Source organism: Pinus tabuliformis, chromosome Q, assembly GCF_031772625.1.
Source record: "Pinus tabuliformis cultivar Carrire ecotype Pingquan chromosome Q, CPIR1, whole genome shotgun sequence".
Classification (NCBI taxonomy): domain Eukaryota; kingdom Viridiplantae; phylum Streptophyta; class Pinopsida; order Pinales; family Pinaceae; genus Pinus; species Pinus tabuliformis.
In genome coordinates this window covers 1,189,075,105-1,189,082,020 of record NC_142296.1, presented here as the reverse complement: position 1 = coordinate 1,189,082,020, position 6,916 = coordinate 1,189,075,105, and the positions used below count along the sequence as shown (strand labels likewise).

General features: G+C 33.8%; 1 pseudogene; it reads right to left on the bottom strand.

Moving 5' to 3' along the window:
• Positions 1 to 3,853: 3,853 nt before the first annotated feature.
• On the bottom strand, positions 3,854 to 5,975 carry LOC149223956 (endochitinase 4-like; annotated as a pseudogene).
• Positions 5,976 to 6,916: the final 941 nt, after the last annotated feature.

Sequence of the window (6,916 nt, the reverse complement as noted above, 5' to 3'; positions counted from 1 at the left end):
GTTGTTTCTGAGTCTTGATACTTAATGAGCATATTGAGTTGAAAAATGGGATTGTTGTACTGCTTGCTATATTGATATGGACTATGGGTACAAAGAAAATGTTGTGCATTGAAATGAGTTTGGTTATGATATGGTTGTATCTTTAATCCAACCGGTTGTCCAGACGTCACTAGGGAGATTGAATGTTGTGTTTGTTGTTAGTATTGTCATTGTGTATATTTTCAGGATGAGATTTGAGAGGCATGCGAAGGCCTAAAACAAATGGTGCCCTCTTGTTTCCCACCAGAGATGATTTATTGGTGGAGAGTTAGAACAGTGTATTGTGCAATAACCTCTAGATCCATTTTGTTTTCTTTCATCCCTAAAACGTTTTCTCCCCCATTAAGCTCAGTCTAGAGATCAATCTTATATGGGATTTAGGTACAACACCAACAATAGAGTAGAAGAGTTTGACGAGGTTTGGAGCTGGCATTGTCACAAGTCATAAGGGAATCTAAACTTATTAGGGTCAATTATTACATAAGGCATGTATGACATAAGGGGAAGTTGCTTTTTTTACTCATCAACCAACAATGACTTCTTCCTGCCAATCTTTTCAAAATCCAAATGATAGTATAATCATGATGAAAATAAGAAAGTTAGTTGATATAAAATGCTAGTTATCCTCAAATAAAATTCATAAATTTGCATTTACTTTTAGTATAACATTAGCAATCTAATCAGGCTTGCATTTTTCTACATTGACTGCCCAAGCAACACTGGGTCCAGACCCCAAACTCTAACTCACATAAAATCTTTACAGTAGCTAGAGTTAAAACATAAATCGACTTATTCTTGTATTTAATAATGAAACATCAAAACCGTATAGACCCTCCTTGCTATAAATAAATATAAACATCGAGGATTTCCACCATAAATTATGGTGCTTATTATCTTGTTGGGGCTTTATGCAGATGATAAGTTTGAGAGGTATACCATTCCTCTCCACTGATTATATCACATGTTTCAAAACACGTTCAACATTCTCAATTATCTATGTTTACAGTGGTGCTGCTAAATTAGGGTTCATAACCTGCAGATAGAAATACACAAAGTTACTATTGTAGCTGCAATTATAGAGAACAAACCAAAATATATTCAACTTTAGAGCTAATGATACATTTTAATGCCCATTTTCCCTTCCAACTCTCTTTGCATTGATAACACGATCACATACAACGAAGAAATAAGTGGCTGACAATTTTATTAAGTTTCTCTATATTGGGATGACAAAAGTTTCATTTCATTGTTTCCAAATTTGTCCTACTAGGGATGTGGACTTCTCATCGTTATTAAAATACACATGCTTCTACATTATCATACATTCCAATCAAGTTACAAACTGTAAAATATTGAAAAGTTACCATTGCAAGGAATATAATTTCATTTCAAGCAAATAAAATTCGAAATATGGTAGGTGCTACTCATCGAAACTAAGGGGGTGCATGGGACATCATGCACTTACATCTACAAGTTTTTTGTTGCTCAGCTGCAAAGCTTCTTGTTCTTGATGACCTGTGTTTTCTCAAAATGTCATCTACAATTCATTGGGATTTTTTAAGACTTCCTTTCCGAAAACCCGAAATGTAATTATCCTCCTTAGCAATATCATGTAAATCATAAATAATATTATCACCATAACTAGATCTAATGAGTAAAATTTATCGTTGATGTAAATCATAAATCATATTATCACCATAACCAAATCTAATAAGTAAAATGTATCCTCCATGTAAATGTGAAATCCCATAAATAACTAGGATTTGTGAATGGGTTACATAAAGCATCGAGGAAGAGGGGAAAAAGTTACAAAACCTAGAATTGGCCCCAAATTTCATTATAAACAAACATAAAAAATAAGAGTTCATCCAAAACTCCATATATGTCTAAGTTTCTCAATCTTCTCTTGTAGCACCCCAATCTAGTTTTGTAGAGTTGTTTGTAGCACAACTTCTGCATTCTTTTCATCGACAATCTTCTTCCTCCCTTACATGAAAGAACATTAGATAAACTGTCAACACACATTAAAGAGAACACTAGACCCCAAGATACACAAAAGGAAAGAGTAATATTCGAAGCCAATGAAAACCCAAACTAGGGTTCAATCATCATTTATCAGCTCCACATGAAATGCAATTTCCAATCAAATTTCCAATAGAAATGGAGAATTATTATTTGGGGAAAAATTATGTTCATCAATTCAAATTCAAATTAGACCAGTGGGTTAGCTCACCCTGATTAAGCCAAAAATTCAAATTAAGCTAATTAGTTATTCAAATTAAGCTAATTAGTTAAGCTCGACTGTTGAAGGTGTAATCCCAAATGAAAAAATAAAGTTAGATTACTCTTTGATAATTCTATTTCTGATCACTATGGTCCTCGATTGTCAAGGTTAAAGGGGATGAGCTTCACCAAGCCATGTGTACAACCACATCATAGTTGTTTCAATAATGGACCTTACGAACCAGTCCAATATAACATTCTACCATGCGTAATCCATGCAGGTACAGAAAGTTGTCGTTGGTAAGGCACGATACATGTTCATGATGAAGTGTAGGGCATTGTTCAAGATTGTGTCAAAGATGATGAATGTGAATCATTTTCATAAGAAAAATATCATAATGTAATCAAGATTTAAATCATATAAAAAAATTAGAATGATAAAAATAAAATTATTAAAAATTATTATTATTATTATTTTAATAATAAATATTATTTTCCAAATTTTTACTATGTGCCATATACACTTAGAAAATAACATTCACCATAAAGTATAAAAACATATATATTAAAAAGATTATTTTAATAAATTAATAATAATTAAATGATAAATTGATTGACATATACAATCTATGCTAAATATAATAATATATTCGATTAATATAAAACAATAATATAAACCTATATCAAAAAAATCACAATTAACCAATGATTATTATACCAATAATAAAAACTCTAAAATAACCCAAAAAAAATTAACTTATTGAATGATAAATTTCAAAGCCAAATATTACATATTTATAAGCATTGTTACAAGTTTAATTTAGTATTCAATAATTTAGATTTATTTAATTATTAGATTTAGTTGAAGGAATTTATTAAAATTTTACTTTTACATTTCATTTCGTGTATAAATATATATAAAATTACAATCTCACTTAACATTATATTCTTTAAATCTAAAAATTATATAATCTTATTCCAATAAAACAAAAACATAAAACCTCTCATAATACTTAAACTGCACCCCAATATTATTACAAATTTTACACATCCATTTCGTAACAATGCAGAAATTAAATCTAAAAATTATATAATCCTATCCCAATAAAACAAAAACATAAAACCTCTCCTAATACTTAAAATACACCCCAATCATTTCGTACCAATGCAGAAATTAATAGCATCCCAATAAAACAAAAACCTGAAACCCTGCACCAAATATCATTACAAAATTTACACATCCATTTCATATCAATGCAGAAATTAATAGCATTCAACAATTTTTATTTGTATTTGGTGCAAGGCTACGATTCGCTAACGCAAACATTAGTTTCTACCCCACAAAAAGGACCAAATCTGTCGCTGTGTCTACGCCATATTTGTTCTTTTAAGTGGCAGAATTTCATGGCATTGACCATGCGATATGAACCGAACTCTGCTCTGCTCCGTTAACACTAGCAATAATAATTATCTACAACAAAATATTATTGTGACTAAGTATTTTGAGGTATGGTTGATGCTTAATGTTGTGGTGGTCAGGATGAAAAACACTTATGAGATTATTTGCAAATCGATTGCAAATATTATGAGATTAGTTGCAAATCAGGTTGTTTCCTGGGTTTACACCAAACTGGCTGCAGTAATTAGTGTAATGGTTGATGCGGTCGTTAACTTTATCAGTGCTTTACCTTTGCATTCTAGTGCTCCGTTGATTGCTTGAATGGTTGCCCCGAATCCCTGACCCGATGTAATAGCGGTGTGGCAATGGCAATTACTGTTCACATTCCAAAACCAGAGCGCACTTTTCCACGACGTTAGGCCATCCTGAGCCAGCATTCCAGGGTTATTCAGCAGGTTCACGTCCAGATATTTTCCAGCTCCACCATAATTTGTGTTTCTGCAAAAATTACACAAACAAATGTTCACCAAACATTCAAATTAAACATTAAACTAAAACATAAGTTTTTTTTCAGTGGGGGAGAAACATGCCCGCTGAAGAATCATGATACAACAAATGTCGTCGAAGCTTATACAAATAAAGCAACCAAACATTCAAATTAAACATAAGTTTTTTTTCCAGTGGGGGAGAAACATACTCGCTAAAAAATCATGATACAACAAATGTAGCCGAAGCTAAGAAATATACAAATAACGCCTAGCGTAAAGAGATACCATCACGGAAACAGATATAGAAATAACATCACCGAAACAGATATACAAATAACATCAAATGTTCACCAAACATTCAAATTAAACATTAAACTAAAACATAAGTTTTTTTAGTGGGGGAGAAACATGCCCGCTGAAGAATCATGATACAGCAAATGTCGCTGAAGCTAAGAGATATACAAATAATGCCACCAAATATTCAAATTAAACATTAAACAAAAACATAAGTTTTTTTTTCAATGGGGAGAAACATCCCCGCTGAAGAATCATGATACAGCAAATGTCGCTGAAGAATCATGATACAGCAAATGTCGCCAAAGCGAGGAGATATACAAATAATGCCGTAGCGTGAAGAGATACCATCACAGAAACAGATATACAAATAACATCACCGAAACAGATATACAAATAACATCACCAAAACAGATATACAAATAACGCCGTAGCGTGAAAAGATACCATCGATTCCTGCCACTGGAAATGCGAAAACCAACCGCCCCAACCAACACATCGTGCACTCACGTCCAAACTAAAACATACAACACATCGTGCACTCACGTGCAAACTAAAACATAAGTTATCATTTCATGCTTATAAACTTATATACAATGTACATGTTGCAATGGGCCACGGCCGTGATATTGATGTCGGGGTGCACAGGGATATTGCGTTTTGCTGGGATCACAGTACACGCTCTTATCTATCTCCTCCACGTAGTACAGATCTACCAATCGGTCAGACGCGATATTTGTCAATGTATACCCACGACCAATTCTAAATTCAAAACATTAGTATATGGATTTAGAGGTAAAGCGAAAACGGTTGGAAAGACAGAGGATAGGCACAAATAATAAAGTGAAAACCGTTGGAAAGACCGAGTAGAGTTACAAATAAATAAATAATTTACACACAATATGATTTTTTATTTAATCATCACACAAAAATTTGATTAATTACAACGAAAATTTGATTAATTACAATGAAGTGTGATTAATTACAACGAAAATTTGATTAATTACAATGAATAGTTGCAGGTATTTATATTTTTTTACAAAAATTTGATTTATTATAATAAATCTAATTTTAAGTATTTTATATTTTTTAAACTAACTACTAACCTAAATAATTCAATATATACATACTCTAAATTCTACTTTTTCACAAACTATAACTTTATTCGAACTCACTGGACTTCAACTGACTCTCCCAAATTTAGCAGATACCCTAATAATTACAATTTCTAAAAAACAATATTATACACCTACTGGTAGTCTCGTGACCAACATTGGCGAAGAAAGCAGCAATTTCTCTTTTGTTGTCATCGGAAGGCCCAGTTGTACCAAATCTAGGGAATGCACTGTGTTAATGAAGTCACTGTATTTGTAGAAGGTCTTTCCTGCGCAGCTACCAGAAGCTTCAGATAAAGGTCTGCTAAAAAAGGCTTAGGTGGCAATATCCCCAACAGCTCCACGGCAGATCGAAAGAACAGAAAGGGCAAGAGCAAGCCATAGAATAATAATGCTCAGACGGAGATGCTTTGCCATCTTGGCGAGTATTGTCTATCAATACTATTGCAATCGCTGGCACATGCACACAGAGAAGTGCGGTGCTCGGCTGAATAGCAAGAAGAAGCTATTAGTTATATAGCCATTCAGATTTTTAATATTTGAGATTAATGAAGATTAAGATGATGGCCTTTTGCCAACCTCTTGTCACAATTTCTATATGATTTGTTGACCCGACTTTAAACTGCCTTCACTAAATAAATTGTTGTTTTATTCACGTCTCTAACACGTCACATATATCAACATCAACGTGAACTTGTTAGGGATTCTACAACTCGTGAGTCTGAGAGACATGGAACACATTGAACCATTGTGCCCAGTATTTATTTGCACTCTCCGAGGAGCCCTCAATAGATGGTTAAATTGGTGGTCATTTAATGATTTGCTCGTTAAATATAGTATTTTTTAAAACTGTCAATTTTTTTTGAAATTGTGAAGATAAATTGAGAAAGTGTGAAATCCTACGAATTTAACCCATAAATCTGTTTTGAAATTCCAACCCACCAAGATACCTCGTGAGCCTCAACATGACCTAGTGCCTCACTAACACGAGACATATATCAACATTAATGTTAACGTGTGAGCCTCAACATGACCTAGTGCCTCACTAACACGAGACATATATCAACATTAATGTTAACGTGTTAGGCGTCTGCTCCCGTCCATCACTCGTGTGTGACATTGAACACTGAACCATTTCCTTATTAATCATGCGCTATGTCACAGGGGCACTTCCTATTTCCACCTCCATAGCAAAGTTAATGCTATGTCCTTACACCCTCTGACAGTGGTAGATAGCCTCCTTGACGTCATCGCGCCCTTACATGCTCGACCATGGATCATGGCATGCATCCCTCTCCGGCGATTACAGGTCACGCAGCTCCGGCGACTCTGCTGTCTGCCGTGCTCCTGCCCATCGA